We start from the raw sequence: 24,097 nt of genomic DNA, 5'->3' as shown, positions 1-24,097 counted from the left end.
ATGCAATCGAGTATTGCTTTGGAGGACAGCCATTAGCAGCAGAAACGAGCCCAGCAAGAACACAGAAGCAGAGATGAGCAACTCCAGCTAGGATTTTCGTCTTCTGTTGCTGTGAACGAAGCAGATGAAAGCAACACGAATTTATTATCTTACAGTTTCGTGGATCGGGAGTCTGAGCACAGCTTCCCTGGACCCTGGCTCAGGGTCTCACAGGGCTGCAGGTGAGGTTGGGCTGCAGTTCTCACCTGAGGTCCTCCTCTGAGCTTGTCCAGGTTGTTGGCAGAATTCCGTTCCTTGTGACTGCAGGAATGAGGTCCCCATTTCCTTGCTAGCCATCAGCCGGGAATCATGCTCAGCTCTCAGAAGCCACTGGCTTTCCTTGCGACATGGTCCCCATAGGCCGTTCACAACATGGATGTTTATATTTTTCAAGACCAGCTGGAATGCACTTTTCTGACTTCTTCCCTGTGACCAGCAGAGAAAGCTCTCTGCTTTGAAAGGGCTGACCTGACAAGGTCAGATCCACCCTGATAAGCTCCCTTCTGCCATACAGCACAACAAAATTGCGGGGGTGACACCCCATCCTATTCAGAGGCCCCACTGCACTCGAGGGGATTATAAGGGCCATCACGGGGGATCCTGCCTGCTTCGGGCAGCTAGGACAGCTGAGAGTAATAACAAAACCCTGTCATCGTGCTAAGTGCTTCGCAGCATTTAATCTTTAAAATCACCTATGAGGTAAGTCCTATTGCTTTCTTTGTTTTATAGGCGAAGAAACTGATGCTCAGAGACCAGCTGACTTTGCCCAATTTCACACAATCTGTGATGTGCGGAACCTACATTTTGAGCTCTGGTCTTTCTGACTCTAGAACCCATTCTTATCCACTTTATATCATTGAACCTGGATCTCCGTAACCAGTAGAATGACGATTGTTACTGTTTCATGGCTTTAAACACTGGTAGTCCTGCCCACACCTCAGGAAATAGGTCCTTCCTAACAAATGTTCTTAATTAACTTTTAATTAATTAAAATGTGTCATCCATATCCTACGAAGAACCCTAACCGATAATCACTTTAAACTCTTAATGAAACTATTGACTCAGGTATAAACTGGCGGTAAGGGCTTTAGACATATGGTTACTGGGGCACTGGACACTTGTATAGTATTGCCAAAATAACACCACTGTTGACTTCCTAGCCACAAGGTTGATAACCTAAGGCTACAAGGGAAGGCTAAGACTGCCATTTGCCTTAAGTGGTCAGTGCTGGGATCCCTCATGGCAGGTCAATCGGAACATAGGTATCTTATGACAAAATGCAGAAGGAAGTTCACATCTCCTATGATGCAAGCTAACTAACAAGGCTTAACCTGGATTCATTATGCCTTTGTGTTTTACTTCCAGTTTATAAGAAATAAGTGGGCTAGAGAAACAAGTTAAATAATACCACAGACAAGCAACTAGCCAAATCCAGAAGTTGGGATATTTTATAGATAATTGCCCAAATCCATTTAACAAGCATGATATCATGTCTATGCTTGGCAAAAGAGCTTAAGAAATACCCATGCAACGATAATGATATATATTTATGCCGGAGTTTTATATTTGTCCCTAATTGGACAAACCAGCTAGACAGGACATCTGGGGGATGATTTAGGTAGTCAGATGTGGACCGGGCATTAGATAAGATGTATTGACATGGAAAGTTTCAGATTATTAACCTAAAAAAGAAAGCAGTTACAAAACAGTTTATAACAACTTAAAAAATTGTATTTTTCTCATTTTGGAAAAGATGTAAAAATACATAAAAATTCTGGAAGGATATACAATAAGATTAACACTGGCAATAGATGGTGGAAACAGTGTTTTTATTTTCTTATTTTTGTTTACCTGTACATGTGATGCTTTGTCATTGTAAGAGATTTTTACTTTAATAAGAAGGAAGGAAAGTCATCAGTATATAAGTTTTAGCCTAAGCCATGGGAGTAAGTGAGATGCCCCAGGGAAGGGGCTATAAAGAATAAGAGGGCTAAGAACGCGGCATTTCAGAAACAGCAAGATTTCAGAGAGAAGACTGGGGAAGGAGAGCTGCTCAGAGAGTGAGGAGGAGCCACGAGGGAACAGAAGAAGCAGGAAGGTCAGGGAAGGAGAGTGTTTCCAGAAGGCGGGGATAGTCAGGTGTATCAAGTGCTAAGGGTGAGCAAGGAGGAGGAGGAGGAGGAAGAGGCCGCTCACTTTACTAAGGCAAGGCACGTGGAGGTAAAAGGAACGACAGACGGCTCCTGCGAGGAGTTGGTAATGCGGGGAGGGACACAAGACAGTAACCGGAGGTAAGCAGCAGTGCCCATCTTTGCACAAGGAGGTGGGCAGGGACGAGTTGCCACTCAGGTGTGTTCCAGTTAAAGGACCCCCCCTCCAACTCCTTTATCCAGCCATAGTGGCGCCCCCTGGAGGATGGAAAGGGAAGGCTCTATGAAGCCGGCGGAGGGAAGAGTTGGAGGCCAGTGGGAATGAAGACATTGAAAACCCAAGAGAAGAAGGAAGGATCGTTTACGGCACAGGATGATGCCCAGGCGACAGAGCAGGGAACCAGGTGGAGAGCAGAGGAGGCCGATGAGCCTGCGCGGGACTGAGGCGGGTCTCCTGTGAATCAGAGTGAATGTTCAGGAGCCAGGAGCCAAACCAGGTGACTCTCGGCTTCTGTTTGAGTCTCCAAACTGGTGAGGATTACCAATGATAAATATACTTGGAAAGCAGATTTCCGAGGGGCAGTGTGCTGGCTTTGGAGCTCTGCAAAGCCCCGTTAGCAGGCACCCGGTCATGTGGGGCTCACACATTATTGAGGCGGGAGGCTGCCAACATGATGGGATTTGAGGGGTGGCAGAAGGCCCATTACCCTGGGAATATCTCCCAAGGGTTTTTCCTTAATGACCGGTGGTGTGATGAAGTGAACAGACAGTGCACGATTTGGGGTGCGCAGACGACTTTACCATCCATCCCCTCTGTCACATATACTTTTTGACAGTTTGACTTGCTTCAGTAAACATTTATCAAATACCCACAGGGTACAAAGGGCACTCTTCTCTGTACAGCCCATGACATTTCATTTGATCCAGAATCTGTTCGGAGAAGGGGCTGGAATATTCTGGGACTGTGCCTGCGTTAAGAAATATACCCCAGTTCTTGTGGGCCTGGATCAGAGAAATACCTCCCTGAAAAAAATAAGCCTGAAGAAAGAACAAAGTTGCAATATTCAGTCTGATCATTTCCTTTCCTTCTCTGTGCTCTCTTCCCATTGCCCCATCACTCGATCAGAAAACCCCAGTGTCTTCTGGCCCCTTCTGTCCCACCCAGTCCCGCCCTGGTGCTGCTGACCACAACAGCAAACTGTCCCTGGGTCAGCGGGTCTCAGATGTGCACACAAACACTCCGAACTAGGGCTTCACAGAGACCACAGCCGTCTTCCGGGGGATCCGGCAGCTGCTCGGGGTCGAGCAGCTCAGAGGGCATTAATCAAGGGTTATTCCCCACCGCTCTGCTTGCTGTGTCAGTTAGATCTGGGACAGGCTGTTGGTCAGAGGGTTTTCTCCCTGCTGCCTATTTGTAGACACTCATCTGTCCAATTTATCCTTCAGGCAACACTTTGCAGGACAGGAGCGGCTTCCCCCATTGCCCTCACAGCTTTAGAAGCTCTGGGGCTTTGCACAAGTGTGCACCAAGTGGAGAGACTCCAGCCAAGAGAGGAGCGTGGGAAGGAAAACTGCAACGGGAGGGCGAGCTGAAAGGTGCGGGGCCATTAATTACAGCTCAGTGGGGACAGGGAAGGAAACAGCAACTCGGAGTGGAGCTCCAGAGCAAAGCAAACAGGAAGGTTTTAATGAGAAAGTCCCCAAGAGGAAATGACTCAATGGTTTGGAAAGAGTGGGCTCCAGCAGGGCTGGAGGCAACTCGTATAGCCCCATCCAGAGGGAGGGAGGGGAGTCGGCCGGGGGAGCGGGGGGGGGGGGGGGGGGGGGAGCACACCTGGGAGGGGCAGGACTTTCTTTCTGGCACCAACACAAAGCAACCAGCCTCATTGTCTGCTCAGGGTTTTGCCCCACGTGCCCCTGGAATGGGGGCTGGAGAAGGGAGTCTGAGGGCAGGAACAGCTGATGCATCTGCTGCAAGACTGAGAAAAGCATCTTGAGTCTCCGTATGGGAGGGGAGGTTGAGAACGCGTGGTCAAGGATCTGTTTGGAGAAGGGGCTGGAATATCCTGGGGCGGTGCTGCAATGAGGGGCGCACAACAGCACTTCCAGGACCTGGAACAGAGAACGGCCTCCCTAAAAAAATGCCGATAGATGAACGAGGACGATCACGTTCTTGGGGCGCGCGTCGCAGAGAGAAGCATTTTCTGATTCAAAAATCAGGGCATGGCATCTGAGAAAAATTTTTTTTCCGGTTTCTAAATTTTTGTACTTGGAATGCCTTAAAATGGTGTAAAATGAAATCATACTGATCGTAAATGTAACGAAATGGATTTATTACAAATTATAACATCATACGAAATTGGAAGTGTCCTGGAGAATCCGGCATGAATGCACACTGTGTTTTGAACTGAAGCCTATCTGAGCAGAGCTAAGGAACAAAACTCTTTACAAATCATGAATTTGTTAGTTTCTTCATGACTCAGGAGTTGGGGGGGGAGGGGAAGTGGGGAGACCAAGCTCCCTTCTGCAGGGCGGGGGTGTGGGCAGAGAAGCTAACGTCCCTCTGGGGTGCTTAAGGACTTGGAGACTGGGGCCAGGGACCTAGACTTGAGCCCTTGCTCTTTACTGTCCTAGCTGTGTCTCAGGCAAATCTGGGGCCCCTGGTTTGCAAAGCCAGGACAGTACTGAGCCCACCAGGGGGCTGTGAGCTGTGAGAATTCCAGCCATTCCACGGGGCTCCTAGTCCAGTATCTGGCAAGGCTGGCGCGTGTGTAAGTATCAACTCCTTTCCTCCCTCCACCCCGCCTCACCGACGCATGGAAGGATGCCCCAGCTTTGGAAGGTGCCGGTCCCTGAAAACACCTTGCAACATAGCAGACATCTGGGCGCTCCTTCAGAAGCACTCCTTCTCTCAGGCAAGTGGGTGAGGAGAGAACACAGGGTAAGTCGTGCTGTCGGCTGCCCAGCGCCCACCACAAACCAGCAATGGCCTGGACTTCTCACTGGCTGGAAAACAGCACAGAGAGGAAGCAGCAAAGAGTCTGGGAGGAAACAAAGTTTCCTGTTCAATGAGGCGAGAGCAAGAAGAGCCTTGCGGTTCTGGTCGAGCAAGAGAACAAGGGCAGTAATGGGGGAAAATGTGAACCCAATGGATCTGCAAAGCACCCCTCGGGGCATTCTCTCTGACCCCCGGAGCAGCCTGAGCAGAAAGAATGTGCAAACCTCAATTATGTTACAAATGATCACGAGGAACTTCCAGCCTTTGCCGATCCAGCAGGCAGCTCTTTTCAGAGACTTAAAAGGGCATTTAAAAGCCACTCACCAAGGTCCTCCTACAAGGGGGAGTGGAGGAAGACTTGTCATTTCCACCCAAACCCAGGGCTCAGTGCTGTCACTTCTGCATACCCGGGCTTTTTCTAAAAAGGTCTCTGTCTTTGAAATTTCATCATTTACACCACTTGCTTCAGTGACTCTGAACTTGGCACGCTGCTCTAGGATTTTGCTACTTTCTAAATCACATGCTTTTACCTACATTACCTAGTGGGGCTTGGAGTCCAAGCCTCAGAAGGAGGTTGCCAAAGCCTCCCCTTCCTTTCCCAAGGCTAGCCAGTGACACGTGTTGTCAGAAACACTCTCTTCCTCAAAGTCTCTTTTTCTAATTCTAGATGGTCCTTGAAGAAAGATCCCAGGCTGGGCCGAGAGCTCAAAACAATTCAGATGAATACCTATTTGGGCATCTACTCTATGCCAGGCACGATGGGGACGGGGGTCCGAGGTGGGGACCCATAGCCTCTACTCTAAAGGCCTTGCTGCCTATAGGGGAACAATATATAGGGTCAATAGGGGAGACCAATTCCTACAGGCTATGAGGAGAGGCAGACTGGCACAATGCAACCAGGTCACTGTTCTTGTGTTCATTCAAAACATATTTGTTGAGTACCTATTATGTGCACTTTTCGATACCCTGGGGATATCGTGAGGAACAGGAATGTGGGGTCTGAGGTCAGATAGCACTGAATCAAAACCCTGCCTCCGACGTAAGTAATTGTTTTAGGCAAGTTTCTTTTTTCTTTTTTTAAAAGAATTTATTTATTTATTTTTGAGAGAGAGAGAGGAGAGTGAGAGCGTCCTCACGAGTGGGCACGAGCTGGGGGACGGGGCCAAGGCAGAGGGAGAAGCAGGTGCCCCGCTCAGCAGGGAGCCTGACCTGGGGCTCGATGCCACGACCCTGGGATCATGGCCTGAGTCGAAGGCACATGCTTCACTGACTGAGCCACCCAGGCGCCGCTTCGGCAAGTTTCTTAAACTAAGCCCACTGAGCTCCAGATTTCTTACCTTAAAAACAGAATCACAATAGCAGTAATATCTACAGAGTTCTTAAGAGGCCGAGAAGCAGTTATGGTAGATGCTCAATAAATGTTGGTGACCGACTGTTCCAGAAGAGATGGATAAATAAATCTGATGGTTACATAAGAAGTGGGGGGGTAAGGACAATGAGCTTGATTTCTTTCTGGGCGGGAGAACATGCAGAGGGAGAAATGAAGCTGTATACACACAGAGGCGGGCTTCCAGACCCGGCTGGGCCTGCAGCCGTGTTTCCTCCGGGACTCACACATTTTCTAAGAGCATGTTTTAGTTTTTTATTTTAAAATTAAGCATCGACGATTATTTCATATAGATATATGCATACGTATGTATACATCATACATGTACATTCTCACAAGCTTATACATCTGAGTGTCTAATCCAATCCCTGCGTGATTTCAGCCACATTTGTGTTTGTGATCACATTAATGCCAAGTAAAGCTGCTTTATTTATGTTCCCCTAATGAGGAAAGAAGAGAGGTGGACTTAATGTATAAATGCGTTCGTATCTGCTGAAAGCCGAAAGGAAGCAGCAGGGTGCATTTTATCAGAGGGAAGGTCTAGAAGTCGTTTGAATTGAGGAAAGCCGAGCATGAGCGGTTGTCCGCACCTGGCCAGGGGATGGGCTGATCTGGAAAGAGCCTGGGCTTGGACAGTCAGTACCATATTGTGTGATGAAGAGAGACTGGGTTTTAGCAAAAACAATCTCATGTCACATTTCATTCCTATTATTAATTTTAATTTTACTGATTTGGTAAATTTTACTGGTTGTTTGGTGTTTGAATCAGCAATTTGTGTTTGGTGCTTATTAAGCACTAAAGTAAATTGCATTGATACTTGGTGTTTTATCGTACAAGTTGGAATAACATATTAATAAAAATAACTTCAGCCTAACCGAGAGCTCTGCTAGATCTCTTCAAGACAGGGCATGGCCCAGGTACCAGAGCAGGCTGCTGGAACTCCAGCCTGGGTGTGGAGGGAGGGCTGACCGGAAATGCCACTTTTTTTCACTTTTTTTTTCTGTGGCTTGTGGCCACAGACTCCTGGGAACTACAAGCAGGTTCCAGGAAGTGTGATCACAGAGGAGTTTGGAAGGGTTCAAAGGCGCATGTGTTACTGAGAACAGATCCTCTTTTTCCCAACTTTCTCCTGCTTAACCTCCTGACTCAGAGACCTCACCTTCTATTGCTTCTCTCGACTTGATTCACTTATTCAACGAGCAGCCGATCGGCCGTGTGTCAGCTCCTGCACCAGCACAGGGATACAGCACGAGCGTGATGGGCTCAGTGCTTGCCCCCAAGGAACCGGCCCTGGCGTGGACCATTGTATTTCAACGTATTCTCAACTTTGCATCCTTTTCCACAGACCAGGTCTTCAGAATCCTGCATGGAATTCCCACCCTGACTTTTTGCAAATAAACCATCAAGATTCCTTCGATTTGTTCAACCACATACCTGGAAGGGTCATGCACCAGTGCATCATCTTCTCTAGACATTTTCTCGGTGCTGCCTGATTCTAGGCCAGGAACCTACAAAAAGCAAGAACTCTGTTATTAGGGAGCCATGGATTGGGAGAGTGCAGTGCCTCACCGCAGCGGATCAGTCTTCCCAAGGGATTTCAAGCAAGAGCAAGTGTTAGGGAGCATTAGTAGAGGCAGTGCGTAACAGGGCACGACTGGCTAGGAAGCCAGGGATTTCCTGGTAAGGCAAGCAGGTCTTCTTTTCTCTTTCTTCCTTCCTTTCTTTCTTTCTTTCTTTCTTTCTTTCTTTCTTTCTTTCTTTCTCTCTCTCTCTCTCTCTCTCTTTCTTTCTTTCTTTCTTTCTTTCTTTCTTTCTTTCTTTCTGTCTTTCCTTCTTTTTTAAAGATTTTATTAACTTATTTGTCAGAGAGAGAGCACAAGCAGGGGGAGCAGCAGAGAGAGGGAGAAGCAGACTCTCCACTGATCAAGGAGCCCAATGTGGGACTCGATCCCAGCACCCTGGGATCCTGACCTGAGCCAAAGGCAGATGCCTAATCAGCTGAGCCACCCAGACAACCCCAGGTCTTATTTTCTAGGGTAGGATAAGTTAGCTGAAGTTTAGTTGGGGGATTGTGATTGGTGTTTGTTAAGTGTCCTTGACAAGTGCTTCCTGGAACTGCGGGCTTAGGGTCAGATTTGTGATGTGGGCAGGGCCATGGAGGTGGCCTCCATTTTGTGGGTCCTGATATATGCATTAGTTTTATCACATCTTAGGTTGAGTTCTTTGGAAGCAGAGCCTGAGACGAAGTTCTGGGGACATGTGATTTATTGATTTATTCAGGAAAAACTTGGAACTGAAGAAGGGAAGCAGAAAAGTGAAGGGAAGAGTAGAGCAAGGCTGTGGTCTCAGAAAAAGCCAGACATGATCCACAGAAGACTCTGGGGCATAAGTGGTATCACAGAAATGTTCCCACCACCAAGCATGGGGGCCAGACTTCTGTGGGTTGGGAAGGTGTGTGTGTGTGTGTGTGTGTGTGTGTGTGTGTGTATGTGTGTGTGTGTGTGTGTTGGCAGAAGCACGACCTCACAGCTGAGGCATCTCCCATCAACTGTCAGGGTGGTTTCTAGAGAAAGGGGACGCTGTGAGCTGTTAGCACACTGCTGCTATAGGATGGATGCACCCATCCAGTAGGAGGGACTGGGGTGGGACACCAAATAAATCCATCACACATAGGTTCAAATGCAGAGTTCACCTTCCCAAGTTAGCATGACCATTATAGGAGGTGATTGGGAAAATACCTGGTATAGTAACTGTCCCTTCCTCTCCCTTCAGGCATGAAGAGGCAGAAGTTCTTGACAAATTGGGCCAATCCAGAAATCTACCTGATTCATACTCTGGCTAGGTGAGAAGGTAAACCCATCACTGAAACCTTATTCCTCTGCACCTGCATCCCCAACCACATGGAGAAATCCAACCTGCATGTGGTCTCCTGCTCGCCCAGGGCCTTGGCTGTTGTCATTGCCCCTAAAGAATTAGTGCCTTCCTGTCTACAAGTAAGCCCTTTGACACCTTTGAGCAGTGCAATGCTTCCCAAACTGTAGCCCATTCAGCTCTAGGTTAGTGGAGGTTAGGAAATGAAGGTTGCGGTAAGCAGAATAATGTCTCTCCCCCAGGATGCCCACACCCTAATTCCTGGAACCCATGACTGTGTTGGCTTACATGGCAAATGAAACTTTGCAGATGTGACTGAGAGTACAAACCTTGAAATGGGGATAGTCCTTGATTATCCAAGTGGGCCCAATCTAACACATGAGTCCTTATGTTGAACATCTTCTTTGGCTGTGGTCCAAGAGAGATGAGACAGAAGAAGGAGGATAGAGTCAAAGTTTGAGAGGGATTCAATCCATCATTGCAGACGTTGAACATAAGGGAAGAGCCCAAGAGCCAAGGAATCCAGGAAGCCTCTAGAAGCTAGGAATGGCCCTCAGCCATCAAGGAAATGACAATCTCACTCCTGTAACCACAAGGAACTCAATTCTACCAAGAACCAGAATGACTAAGGAAGTAGATAGATCCTCTCATTGAACCTAGAGAAGAGGACATGGCCATGCTGACAACTTGATCTTATTCTGGTGAGACCGCCATCAAACTTCTGATCTACACAGACTATATAATAATACCGTTGTGTTATTTAAGCTGCTAAGTTTGTGATAATTCGTTACAGCAGCAATAGAAAACTAATACAGAGGTCTTCATCAAATTAATTTGGGAAATGGTGTTATAGATTATAGAACATCTTACTCATCTTGTTATGAGAGAGTCATAAGAAAAACAAAACCAATAACAAAACATTAATTGAATCAAATAGCAGATTACTCGTCTACTACAAAGGGAGAGGCTGACGCTCTCCTGATTCATAATTCTGTGTTCCGTTATCACATGTTGTGGGCAAATAGAGGGCTGCTGTAGACCCCCAGCATCACATTCCATTGTCATAGTTACTCTCTGAAAAGCAAGATGCCCTGACAAAGACCAGATTGGCTGTGGTAAGTGGTGGGAAGGTACCCTGAGGGTGGCCAGATGCTTCTACATTCATGTCGGAGACATTTTTCTGAAATTTGTATTCACTCAGCTTTGCCCTCAATGGAAACATGGTCATTTGCATTTAGAAAACAGGAAGCCTGTATTAATGATGGATACTTCCTAATGAGAATGTGTCCTTCCATCCTAACACTTAGGGAAACAAATACCAACAAAAGCAAGGTTTTGAATGGATTTTGCCTCAAATTAAGGACAACTACTAGCAACTTCTCGTACTGCATTTCCTACCCTTCTCCATCTCAATCCTTATGCTCTAGCTACACTGGGCTTCCTGTTTGAATACGCCAAGCTTATCCCTCTGCAGGGACTTTATACCTACTCTTTCCTCAGCCTGGATTGCCCTTCCTTCAGATGTTTGCATGCTTCGTTCCCTCCCTCCATTCATTCAGGCCTCTGCTCAAATGTCCCCACTTCAAAGAGGTCTTCCCTAAGCACTTTTTCTAAAATAAACACTCTCTCCAATATTGTCAATGTTCTTTCCAACTTTGTAGCTCCTAATGGCATTTCTGTATTTATTTGAGTCATTGTCTCCCTACCAGACTGTAACCTACATGAAGGCCAGGACCTTGTGTCTTACCCACTGTGTATCCCCAGTTTCTGGCTCATGGTGAGTACCCAAGGAGGCTCAACATTTGTTGACTGTATGAATGAATTTCTTGGAGCCTTGGTTCTCCACTGCCATGCTAGCCCTCTAGCACTCAAATACTAGCTACCCCACTTTGCCCAATTTCTTCCAAATCCAAGTTCTTCCCCTAGTACAATGCAGTTGGTATGGAAGATTGTATATTTCAAAGATAGGCACCGTAACGTATATTCCATTTCATGTGCCCCTCTTACAAATTGATGTTGATCCTTCTTCTTTGAGGAGTGTGTCCATGTTCTCTCCTCTTGAATGTAGGCCGGTCTGTAACTATTATGGGATTACAATGGGACACCATGTGACTTCTAAGGCTAGGCATGTAGCCACTTTCTTCCAACCTTCATGCTAGGGTGATTTAGTGAAACATACTTATTTTCAGGAATTGTGCTTAGGAAAGAAAAATGCACACACACACACACACACACACACACACACACACATCAAGATTTTCCTATTATAACAATTCAGAATTCACCTAGATTCAGCCACTCTGAAGATTAATAAGTTACCCAGGACAGCTGGATTAATGAACTTCACTCCAATGTCCGTCTTCTCAGTCCCAGCCCCATGCCAATCCTGGGGGCAGTTCCTTTCCCAGCAGCCCCAGTCAGATGAAAACCAGGTTCCGTACATCTCCAATCAAACTCACCTCTGCAGCGGGGGCGCCCTCTCCTAAGGCTGCTCAACTGCTTCTTCCAGCCAGTATTTACTCAAGCGCAGGGGCAAGTCCCGGAGCCCCACTGCCTCACTGGGCTGCCGCTGGGCCCACCCTGGGGGTGGGTATTTAGTCACAGTGGGCTGGGTAACAAACCTGTGGTCAGAACCCCTCAAATACAGTTAAGCATTGTGTCTAGACAATAAGATGGAGGTGGAAATATATGCGAAAAACTCCAGTGTTTATACCTGGGGGAAGAAAACCGGGAGACTGGGTGGGTAGGATAGATAGAATGGGTCGGCATGATGATAACGGTTAAGATCCTGAGGTCTGGCTTTAAGTGGGCCTGAGTTCTAAATCTGCCTCTGCAAGTCCCTCAGCCTGTCTAAGCCTCAGTTTCCTTAGCTGTGAAGTGGAACTAGGACTGGACCTAGAACTGCCCTCACAGGGATGCCATATGGACAAAACCAATGGTGCATGTCCAAGCCAGCTGAAAACTGGCACAAGGGAAGCCCTCAGTGTATGGGAGCCCTTGTCTTTCACTGACACAGATCCACGAGGCTGTATGAGGGGGTTGCTTAAGGCTGTAAGGGTCTATACAGTAATTTATGGAGCCGGAGTAGAAAGCTCTGAAATGGGCTCGACCATCATGTTGCCTCAGGGATGCTGGGGAAGAGCCTTGGGCCTTTTATAGTCCTTTTCCCCTGCCAGGACTTCCACCACCGCCTCTGCGGTTGCCACTTTTGGATGACTTTTGAGCCACTAAAAAGTGTGGGCCCCTGGGACTAACACCCTGGGAAAACACCGCCTCCATCCTCTCCCCTAGCTCATGTGAAGGTTGGCTGAAGGGCCAACTCACAACACTCAACATAAACACCAGAAAATCCACTTAATGCCCTTGGTTTCCCACGAACTAGTGGTGGAACAGTGGCATTTGCACAAAACGGCTTATACTAAAATAGGCAGCTTGAAATATTCCTGGCAGATGGGGCTAAATATAGACACGGTGACAGATTGGCCCCACAGCTCTTCCCCCGAGCGTTAAGAACGTGCTGGAGCCAAGAAGCTTCTCTTTTCCGGAAGATTGTGGCAACAGCCCCAGGATCTCACCATGCCAGGGAGCTGCGAAGATGTAGAGAAGGGAGGTAGCTCTGAGAGCGAACACCAGCCCCGTGGCAAGAGGTTCCCGCATGCCACAAGTGCTGGGATGAAGGAAAGTGTGCAGATACGGTCTGATGAACCGGAATTTATTTATTAGACCTTCTGAAGGATCAACTACTCCTCCAAGAGGTGTCTCTCATGAGCAAAAATTTGCTGACTGAAAGTAGAAGAAGTATAATACAATGGTTAACAGTGGAGGTTTGGGGGTTCAGAGTGCCCAGGCTTGAACCCTGGTTTTGCTCCTTAATAGCTATATGCGCTTGGCCAAGTCACTTAACCTTCTGGTGCCTCAGTTTTGTTTTGTTTTTTGTTTTTTTTTTACTGTCTGCAGAATGGGATGATAACACTGTCTATGTCTTGAGAAGATTAAATCACCTAATGTGTGTAAAGGCCAAGCACAAAGCCTGGTACTGAGTAACCGCTGTGTGGATGGGAGCTGTTTTATTTAACGGACTAGGAAGGAGAGAGAGGTGCCTAAAACGGCTGAAGAGTTTTAAGGCTTGGAGGTGTTAAAAAACAAAACTCAGCAGAGTAAATTTTGAAGATCTTACTGGCTTTATTCACTGACTCATGAATCAGGCGGCATCCCACCTAGCAGACGGAAAGGAGCTCCAAGGAGCTGCACAGAGTGCAAGGCACTTACAGGCAGAAGGGACCGGACTAGCTAGACTAACACAGAGCAAAATGGTTGGGTCAGGTCACCGTTCTTTTCCTTTGTTTCCCTTCTGTTGCAAAAGTTAATGTGCATCACCAAACAGCTTCTTAAGGGACCGATTAAGAACCAGTGCTCCACAGGGCACTTGCTTAAGTTTTTCAAACTTGTCAATGGCCAAATGTTCAAAAATAATAATTGGAAGTCTCATCTGCAGCTTGGTTACCATTTCACACGATTAAAAAAAAAATTATTTTATTTTTTTAGGTTCCTTTTTTTAAAAAAAAGATTTTAAAATCTTTCTTTTAAAAGATCTCCTTTTTGAAAGATTTTATTTACTTATTTGAGAGAGAGAGAGAGGGAGTGAGAGCATGGGAGAGGGTTAGAGGGAGAAGCAGACTCCCAATGCGGGGCTTGATCCCAGGACCCTGAGATCATGACCTGAGCTGAAGGCAGATGCTGCACTGACTGAGCCACCCAGGCGCCCCCCCCCCCCCAAATTTATTTTAAGGTCACCTTTCTTTACGGGATGGCAGGGAACTATCAGTCAGATTAGCCCACTTGTGCTGACCAGGTAATTTCATATTGACTGGTTTAATATTTCATTCTGGGGAGAGGCTGAAACCTTAATTAAGTTAAGTAGTAATTCTGGGTTTGGTGATGTGAGGCTTAGCATAAGTGACTCCATTTTGGCCTACTGTCTCTTTTTAACAGAGGGATATTTTGGATAAGAATGACAGCAAAATTAAAAATAAAGTCGGGTTGCAAATTCTTAAATAGTTTCTATATCCACTGAGATTATATTTGGAATGGGCATTACTATAAATAACTACCCGGTGGAAAGTGATCACTCAGTGGGTAAGGTGTTGGTGTGTGAGAGGCTGGCTTCCATGGGAGAGAGGAGATGTTTAGAAAGAGCTCCGTCATCATCTTAAAAGGGAAGGCAAAACTCTCTCTCCCTAACTGATAAGGAGTAGGACTTTGAACATTGTGAAATTTGCTATCTGACTTCCATACAGTAAAACATTTAAACACCAGGAGGATTTTCTCTTAGATTTTAATGACAGCATATGCCAGTCTGTGGCAGGTGAAAGTAAGGGGCCTAGAAGATGGTCCCGCATTCTGGTTCTGTCTCTGCTGCATTTTGGACTCTGTTGTGTCTGTGCCCCTGGTTTCGTTCTGTCCAATTTTGTTTGCTCCAAATTCTGGAGTTAGAATTTCTCGGTAGTTTTTTATTCTGTGTGCTGCTAGAACCATGTCCCACAGGCCAAGAGAAATATTAGCTTTTGAATTGTCTTTGCAGAACTAGAATAGTCCCAACAGCCTAAGTACTGCCTCCTGGAGTCAGAGGATTCTTTTCTAGAGGGTTTTCTCAGTGGGGGATTGTGGTAAAAACCACCTCTGCTGGATCCAGAAATAATAGGCCAGTGCATGCTCTCATAGTATAGACTTACCTATATCCTTACGTCCTATATTAGTTAAAGTAGGCTAACTGCAGTTGCAGACAAGCCCCACCATTTAAGAGGCTCAGAAGAGTGGAAGCTTATTTCTCTCTCAAAGCGCATTGGTATTGAGATGGGAAGAGTAGGGGTGGGATTTATTTGCTCCATACAGTTATTTAAGAGCCCAGGCTAACAGAGGCCCTGCAGTTTTCAACTTGCGGTTTTCAAGGTTGCCTGGGTGTCATTATCCAGCTAACAGAGAAGGTGCATGGAGAACCATGGTGGGACGTTCTCAAGGTCAAGCCTAGGAGAGGTGTATATTGTGTCACTTTCACTCACAATCCCTTGGCTGGAACTTAGTCACATGGCCATATAGCCTGCAAAGGAGGCTGAAAAGCGCAGCCTATCTGTGTGCCCAAGGAGGAGAGGAAGAGCAGGAATGTTGGCGGTTGGTGAGCGCTGTATCACACTTCTTGAAGCTAATTCAAGAAACAAAGACACCTTTCGAAGCAGCATTTTGAAGAAATTATAGAACTTTTTTTTTCTAATTCTCTGTGCTGTTTTCACTCAATTTTTGAATTAGATTTGTGAAATAGTTGCTTCTAATCCACATCTCTTCCTAGTAAGTTTTTTTTAAAAGATTTATTTATTTATTTTAGAGAGAGGGTGCTTGTGCAAGAGCAGGGAGAGGGACAGAGGGAGAGAGAATCTCCAGCAGACTCTGCACTGCGCACGGAGCCCGATGTTGGGCTCGATCTCATGACCCCGAGATCATGACCTGAGCTGAAATCAGGAGTCTGATGCTTAACTGACTGAGCCACCCAGGCACTCCTATTAAGTTTTGCAATCAAAGAACATCCCAGGTTCCCTACAATAAAAGCAGAGCTGATCTGTCTCCCACAGTCTAAGTTTCCTTGTGAGCGGCATGGTGAATGAGCACCTTCTTTGAAGAAGAAAACACTAACTCTTCTTTAAAAGAAAGCTTGTTTCCCTCAATGTAAGACTCAGAGTTTTGCACATGGCATCATTGCTGGGGTTTTAGTAGAAACTGCTATGAATATTCCCGCAATGCTGTTTGAACCTGTTGTATCAGCAGGCTGCCAAAGAGTGTAGTAGACAAGGGAAAAAAGAAAAGGAAAGAACAGTTTGATTTACGAGGGGCCCAATCCCATAACGACCATCTAATAGGCTCCCTGGGATTCAAGTAGGAACTGCCAGATGCTTTCCTCATTCCGACTAAAGTAAGTTACATACGCAAATATCATGACACTTTTATGTGTAGAGCATTCTCTTACCTTTATGATCATTTATCAAGACATTAAACATTTCTCCAATATTAAGGAAACTAAATCATACTTCTAAGGCTTTAAAGCCCTAACACAAAGTTCCATTATAGTTGAAAATTGTAGTAATATTGTTGAATGTACAGCCGACTGCTCTAGCAAGATATGAATAGAATAAAATGTAGTAGACACTCTACCCCATGCACGCTTCCATCTGACACCTCTTACACTCTCTTACATTAAAGTTTCTCACTAAATTTGTTTACATAGACCAATAGTTCTAAAACTTTTTGTGCCTCATAATCACATGGAGAGCTTGTGGAAGCTCCTGGAAACTACCGTGGCCTTGCTGAATATGAGGGGTGAGATTGGGGCACATGTATTTTTAACCATTCGTCAGGTGGTTCTGATGCACACCAAAGCTGGAGAACTATGCCTGGTGTATCTTAACTCTTCCAGCATCTGGCATGTAGTAGGCACTAGATATATATTTTGTGGCTAGAGGAGTGAGTGGATGAACCAAATAAAATAGTACTCTTATAAAGACATTTGTTACTGAGTCAGAAACAATAAAATAAAAATTCATTGAGAATTTACTGCTACAAACATTAAAAACAAAAGTAAGAAATAATTTGACTACTGGGAATGCTGCACTAATAAATCAACCTTATTTGTTTAATCCTTGTTTGTCATGTTTCACTGATATCAAGCATTCAGATTAGTACTAGAATGCCAAAGTCATAGATGGATAATAGGGCCATGGAAAGGGTATGTCCCACTTACAGGGGGACACAAGAATTGGAGTAAAGTAATTTTGATGAATACACAGCATCTTAATAACACAAAACGCTTCATCCTTCCAGTGTTCTAGATACCTCTGGCTGAACTATTTATCTAGAACAATTTCAAGATCATCCACTTAATGAGAACGCACAACGAAATGACAGATACTTTCCTAAGAGTTAGACTCCCCCAAAGCGAGGTGTGTCATGAGAACGGTAAGTTTTCAGAAAGCTGACAAATATTTTCCTGTATATAATATCCTCCCACCTGCCCTCCTACCTTTCTGGATGCCCCTCTTTCTTTTCAGGCTCATTATCTTCTACTCAGCCATTAAGAGTTAAATTCCTCAAAGTTTTGACCTAGGTGTTCTCCTCCTCCCATTCTCTCAGGCATATTACCTATTCTTACAGCTTTAATTATCATGTATTTATACATGGTGCCCAAATTGGTTTTTCCAGCCCAGACCTCTCCTCTGAGCTCCTGTTGGCTATAAGAACAGTCCACAAAACTTAGGCCTAACTTTAATGAGTAAAAGAAAAAAAATATTAGTCAATCTTTTATTTTGCACTGATTAAGCATATAGACATGTAAAGTATCTAATATGCCAGATACATATAACACATATCATATGCCGAGCACTCAATAAATATTGGGTGTCTTTTTTTTTATGTTGTATAATATGGCCCTCCAAAGCCGGAGAAACATGAAAGTTCAAAGCTGTCTCAGGTGTACACCCGAGGAGATAGTTTCAATCATGCCAGGATGGAATGGTACTTGGCTGGGATCCTGAATACCCCACCTTGGACCAGCCACCTACCTCTCCCAGCTTCAGGACGGAAACCTATATGAGGAGAAAACCATTCTGTTTATTACTCTGAAGTTTTAGCCCCACCTTGCCCTCTCCACTTGGGAATTAACCCGCAATGAGCTACATAGGGCCACCTGATGTCAGTGGGATTCACTTGCCTGGAGAAGGAAGCCAAATAGCCAGGATCGAAATCAAGCACGGTGGCCTAGTTCCTCAAAACCTACACGTAGTCCTGATTCTCGAGTGCCTACCAATTTTATGACTAGGAAATGCAAGGAGGGATAAATCCAAAGGACAAGCATATGGGGAGAGGGAGAGTCTCCACTTGTGGCCAAAAGCGTAGGTACCCGTTATATCTCCCACCCTTTGCCTTGAATCTATCTCAGTATTCCCACCGGTACTGACCCATTTCAGATCTCCAGATGGTGGGGATGAGTTCTGCACTTGTCCAAGCAAATAGGGGGTGCCATTTATTTTGTAATGTCTTTATTCATCCAACCAATATTTGTGTGTGACTAATATGTGTTAGAGGCACTGTTAAAGGTGCCAGAAACACAGCAGTGATGAGAAATGACAAAAATCCCTGCTATCATGGGACCTATATATTCTAGCATGTAAATAAAATACATACTAGGTTAGATGATGGTAAGTGCTATGGAGAAAAATAAGACAGGGAGGGTGGACAGGGAGTGCTAAGCTATTACAAGAACCTAAGCAAGAGATGACGGTGTTCAAAAATGACAGTTGGACACTTTAATACTCCACTCTCAATAACTGATAGAACGATTAGACAGAAAATCAGCAAGCATATAGAAAATGTAAATAACACTTGACCTCGCTGGTATTTATAAAACATTCCACCCAATGACAGCAGAACAGACATTCTTTTCAAACACACACGGAACATTCTCCAGAATGGACCTATGTTAGACTGTATGTTAGTCCATAAAACAAGTTTCAATAAATTTAAAAGGTTTGAAATCATACAATGTGTTCTCTAGCTACAATGCAATTAAATTAGAAATCAACAACAGAAGGAAATTGGGAGGGGAGTTAGCAAATACTCGGAAATTAAAGAAAACCCTTTTTAATAAAACTCATTTGCCAAACAAAAACACCAGAAGGACATTTTAAAAATATTTTGAGCTGAATGAAAATGAAAAGTCAACATATAAAAATTTTTGGGTTGTAGCTAATGCTGTGATTGGAGGGAAATATATAGCTATAAATGCCTCCATTATAACAGAATAAAGATCTTCAATTAATTACTTAAACATCCACCATAAGAAATAGAGGAATTAACTAAATCCAAATATTTAGAAAACAATGAAGTAGAAAACAGAAAAATAATAGAGAAAAATCAATGAAGAGTGATCAATGAAGATCAACAAAATTGATAAATCTTTAGCTAGACTGACCAAGATATAGGATGAGAAGACAGGAATTATCAAAATCAGAAAAACAGAGGAAAAATTTTTATTGCCAAACCTACAAATAAATTAAAGGATTTTAAGAGACTATTATGAACTACTTTGTATCAAATCAGACAACTTATGTGAAATGGACAAATTTCTAGAAAGAGACAAATTACCTAAACTAACTCAAGAAGGAATAGAAAATCTGAATAGAATATTAAGTAAAAAATTGAATTAGTAATTTAATATATTCCCACATATATATCTATATCTATACATATACATACATATAGATATACAGATAGATACGTATCTATACGTATAGATATAGATATATAATGGAATATTACTCAGCCATCAAAGAGAATGAAATCTTGCCATTTGCAATGACGTGGATGGAATCAGAGGGTGTTATGCTAAGTGAAATAAGTCAGTCAGAGAAAGACAAATACCGTATGATTTCACTCATATGTGGAATTTAAGAAACAAAACAGATGAACATAGGGGAAGGGAAGGAAAAATAAGAGGAAAACAGAGAGGGAGACAAACCATAAGAGACTCTTAACTACAGGAAACAAACTGAGGGTTGTTGGAGGGAAGGTGGGTGGGGGATGGTGTAACTGGGTGATGGGCATTAAGGAGGGCACTTGATGTAATGAGCACTGGGTGTTGTATGAAACTGATAAATCACTAAATTCTACCCCTGAAGCTAATAATACAGTATATGTTAACTAAACTGAATTTAAATTTAAAAATTTAATTTAAGGACAAAGTTGGGCCCAAGTGGATTTGTTGGTAAATTCTACCAAATGTTTTTAAAAAGAAATAATTCTAATGACTCACAAACACCGAAAACAGAGGATAAGGAAACGCTTCCAAACACATACTATGAGCCCAGTTTACTCTGATTTAAAAGTCAGGCAAAGATATTTCAAGCAAAGAAACCCACAGACCAGTATCTCTCATGAAAATAGACTAAAAAATCCTTAGAATTTAAAAAAAGTGAGTTTGGGAACATATAAAAAGAATGATAAGCCATCACCAAGTGGAATTTATGTAAGGTTGGCTTAACGCTCAAAAATCAGTTCACGTAATAGCCACATTAATAGAATGAGAGACAAAACCCACACGGTCAGCTCTGTAGGTGTAGAAAAAGCAACAGATCAACATACTGCTAAAAAACAATAACTGTGCTTTTTCTTTCCCCACCATGGACGTTACTGCAGATCTCTGTTTCTTAGGAAATTCTGGGAAAATATAAGGAGAATATTTGCATTCACACACGACGAAGACCCTTGGCACGACGGGGGTCCTCAGGCGTGAAACTGAGTAAGCTGGCACTTGAATGCAGTAAGTTCTCCTTGGATTCTAATATTAGTCTCTTGACTAAAGTCAGAAGATGGCTCTAATTGGAGGATATTGAAACAGTGTTTGCAGGAGGAGGACTCGAGTCCTCTGAAAGAGGGAGTGAGGAAAGATATATTACTTTTTATAAATCATTACAAGGTAACTCAGTGGGTCCAAGGGCATCTCACGCACAGCCAAAGTCCTCATGTAGGCCCCCAAGTCCTTGGGGCCTTACATGATTTGTCCGCCATGATCTCTCCAACCTCATCCCCTAACACTCCTCCCTCTCTTGCTCCAGCCACATCCTTCTGCTTGGCATTCCCATAACCCACCAGCCATGCCCTGCCTCAGGGCAGCTGCACTGGCTGTTTCCCCTCCTTGGAACGTTCTGCCCCCAAGTATCCATTATGTTAAACTCTCTCACTTTCTTCAGGATTTGACTCAAAAACCGCCATTTCAGTGAGACCTTCTGTGCTGACTCCATTTAAAATTATATCCCTAGTATGGTGACTAACATAATATAATAAAAAACATTAAAAAAAAATAAAATAAAATTGTATCCCCATAACGCCTCCAGTTTCCCTTGCTTGCTCGCTTTCCTCCATACTGTTCACCACCGTCTGACATAGGAGGAGGCATTCTTCTCTGCTATCTTTCTATCTTTAGTTGATAATCTAGAGACTGTCTTTAGAATCTTTAGAATATACGAATATATTCTTAACCCTTCAGAATGCAGGTTCCATGAGGGCAGACCCTGTTGCCCTGTTTATTCACAGCCGTTCACCCAGAGTCAGTGACAGTATCTGTCCTTCCGCGGGGCCATCAGCGATACCGGTGCAGGAACGAGCAGCTGACAGCAGGGGACCGAAAGCAGCGGCGCTCAAGCCAGGACGCTCACAGTGTTGCCCTCGAGCCCTCTGACCTGAGTCACTTTCTACACCCAGGGAGCCCCGCTCGCCCCCACCCCAGGCCCGCCCCACCGGCAACGCTCACCGCACCTCGGGCTGTGTGTTTCAGTAAGTGACGCCCATCTCCCACCCTTTGGAGACCAGGCAATATTTGCAGCCTATCCCAACAGCTTGTGAGAGCTCAACCTTGAAACAGGTTGGTCAAGAACGCCTCCTGGGAGTCACCCCACTCGCTCGGCTCCTGCTGTGCTGACGGCTTTTTTTTTTTTTTTTTTTACTTTGTCTTTAGAATTGGGCTCTGTTCCTTTGCATTTCTGACTGAAGAATGAAGTGTCTCTCACTTGCCATCTTTTAAGAATCCAGCAACCAAAAGCGTGACAACGATATGTTTTAAACGCATGTTTCAGCGGGAGGATGGCTTTCTCGTCCCCACCGCGCTCCCGCAGACGCTGTTGACAGCGGCCCCCAGCCTGACCCTCACCGCGGAACAGCCCTGATTCGGATCCGAGGCCTGCTGGGGGACCACCGACAAGGTCAAGGTCTTTGTCTCACCCACACACTCCCAGACTGTGTAAAAATCTTCGGAGACTGGTTTCCCATTAATTTTTTTTTTTAAGGCAAGAAAAAGAAAAACAGAACAAACCTACTGGAAAACCCTACAAACCCTGTTTCTGTCCCGGCAGCAGCATGTAGCTTTCATCTTTACATTTATTGCATACGCTGCCCCCCCCCCCATGTTCATTTTTCTGCTTGCTTGTTTGTAGCTAGTTTCCAGTCCCAAATGTTGGAGGTGGAGTCCACATTCCATTTATTAGTGTCACTGCAGAAGCCACACGTCTTCCTGAGCCCATTCATCATTCCTCCTCCTCTCTCTGCCTCGTGTTAAATATGCAAGGTCTCATTACAGTCGTAGCTGTCCCAGTCTGCAAAAGGATACAGAGGAAAGACGGCAGGAATACAATGTTAAGACAGTCTGCCTTGGACTCAGCATTCATTTTCCATGTAGCCCGAAAATGGTAGTAAGTTACTAACTAATTTGTGAAGGTCCCCATGGAGGTACTTCAAAAATGCTAAGATACAAAACTCTTTACCTTCAAGGAATTTCCTGGCAGGTAGCGGACATGAGAGGGAGATGAAAGGGACAGGCGGCTGACCATATACACCCGAGTGAGTTGGGGCTTCCAGAGAGTGCAAGATCTCTTCAGCTGGTCTAGTGAGAGGACGTCTCATGGAGACAGTGGCTTGGGGGTGGCATTTGAACTGGGACTTGCAGGATGAATAAAGCTTTGAAAAATAGAGAAGGGGGGGTGCGCCTGGGTGGCTCAGTCGGTTAAGTGTTTGCCTTCAGCTCAGGTCATGATTCCAGGGTCCTGGGATGGAGCCCCACATCAGGCTCCCTGCTCAGCGGGGACCCTGCTTCTCCCTCTGCCTCTGCCTGCTGCTCCCCCTGTTTGTGTGTGCACACACACTCTCTCTCTGTCAAATAAAGAAATATAATCTTAAAAAAAAAGAATAAAAGAAAAACAGAGAAAGGAAGGCAGAGGAGAAGGAATTTTAAGAGGAGGGGGAGGAGTACGAACAAACCCTGGAAGCAGAAGGGCCTAAATTGTGCTTGAGGATGATAAAGTTGATCTGTATATGGGGACCCACGGAACGGAGGCCACGCGAGCAGCCCTGCCCACATCACCAGGCTAAACCTAAGTCAGCCCGCACTTACGGGAAACACCTGTCAAGGAAACCTAACATACACCAAGCCCCATCCTCTGACTCAGTGTTAGCTAGCTTACCTTCCCCTAGAAAAGAAGACCTGGTACCCTTATCAGGGAATCCCCAAACTCCTAGTCAATCATGGCCTGTTTCTGAGTTGCCTCTTCCGAAGCTCTCTAACACCCGCTCTCGCCCAACATCTCTTGGGAAGCGTATTCCACTGCTTGTGAGGCACTGCACTGACCCAGTCCACGGACTGTTTCCCCATGAATAAAGGACATCAAACTCGTTCCTAAATTGTTTTTGTCTTGTCATTTGACAAGGACAGGACATCGTCAAGACCAGAGGCTCCTTCATTTGAAGCACTCAGAAAACAGCAACAACGCGGATTTCCACGTCTCACCCAGAGATTCTGCAGGAATGCTCTTCCCACTTCTATCTGGAGGACTGGCTCGTTCTCACCCTTCAACTCCCAAGTTCTACATCACTTCCTCAGAAGAGACCCTCTCTGACCACCACATCTGCAAGTGGACTCCTTCCTGCCACTGTTCTCTCTCTCTCTCAGTGTCCCTTCTTTTAAATTATAGCACGTATCATAGTTTAGAGTCATTATGTTGATATGTTTACTTGTCTGTCTCTAGCAGTTGCATCTAAAGTTTCTGATGACAGAGACCATTGCTT

At 45.0% G+C, this 24,097-nt stretch overlaps 1 protein-coding gene across 2 annotated transcripts in view; it reads right to left on the bottom strand.

Moving 5' to 3' along the window:
- Positions 1–24,097, bottom strand: part of TSEN15 (tRNA splicing endonuclease subunit 15) — a 92,265-nt gene that overhangs the window by 6,806 nt on the left and 61,362 nt on the right. The window contains exons 5-6 of one of the 2 annotated variants that reach the window (XR_015722713.1): positions 9,775–9,853; positions 8,009–8,082 (exon numbers count right to left, since the gene is read on the bottom strand). The gene's annotated coding sequence lies outside the window, so the exon portion shown is untranslated. Of the gene's footprint in view, positions 1–8,008; positions 8,083–9,774; positions 9,854–21,814; positions 22,633–24,097 lie in introns of those variants that run through there. The other variant, XR_015722712.1, reaches the window with a different exon arrangement.

The sequence above is a fragment of the Ursus americanus genome, chromosome 2 (genome assembly GCF_024610735.1).
Source record: "Ursus americanus isolate L20-20 chromosome 2, mUrsAme1.1.p, whole genome shotgun sequence".
Classification (NCBI taxonomy): domain Eukaryota; kingdom Metazoa; phylum Chordata; class Mammalia; order Carnivora; family Ursidae; genus Ursus; species Ursus americanus.
This window is presented reverse-complemented; position numbering and strand designations above follow the sequence as displayed.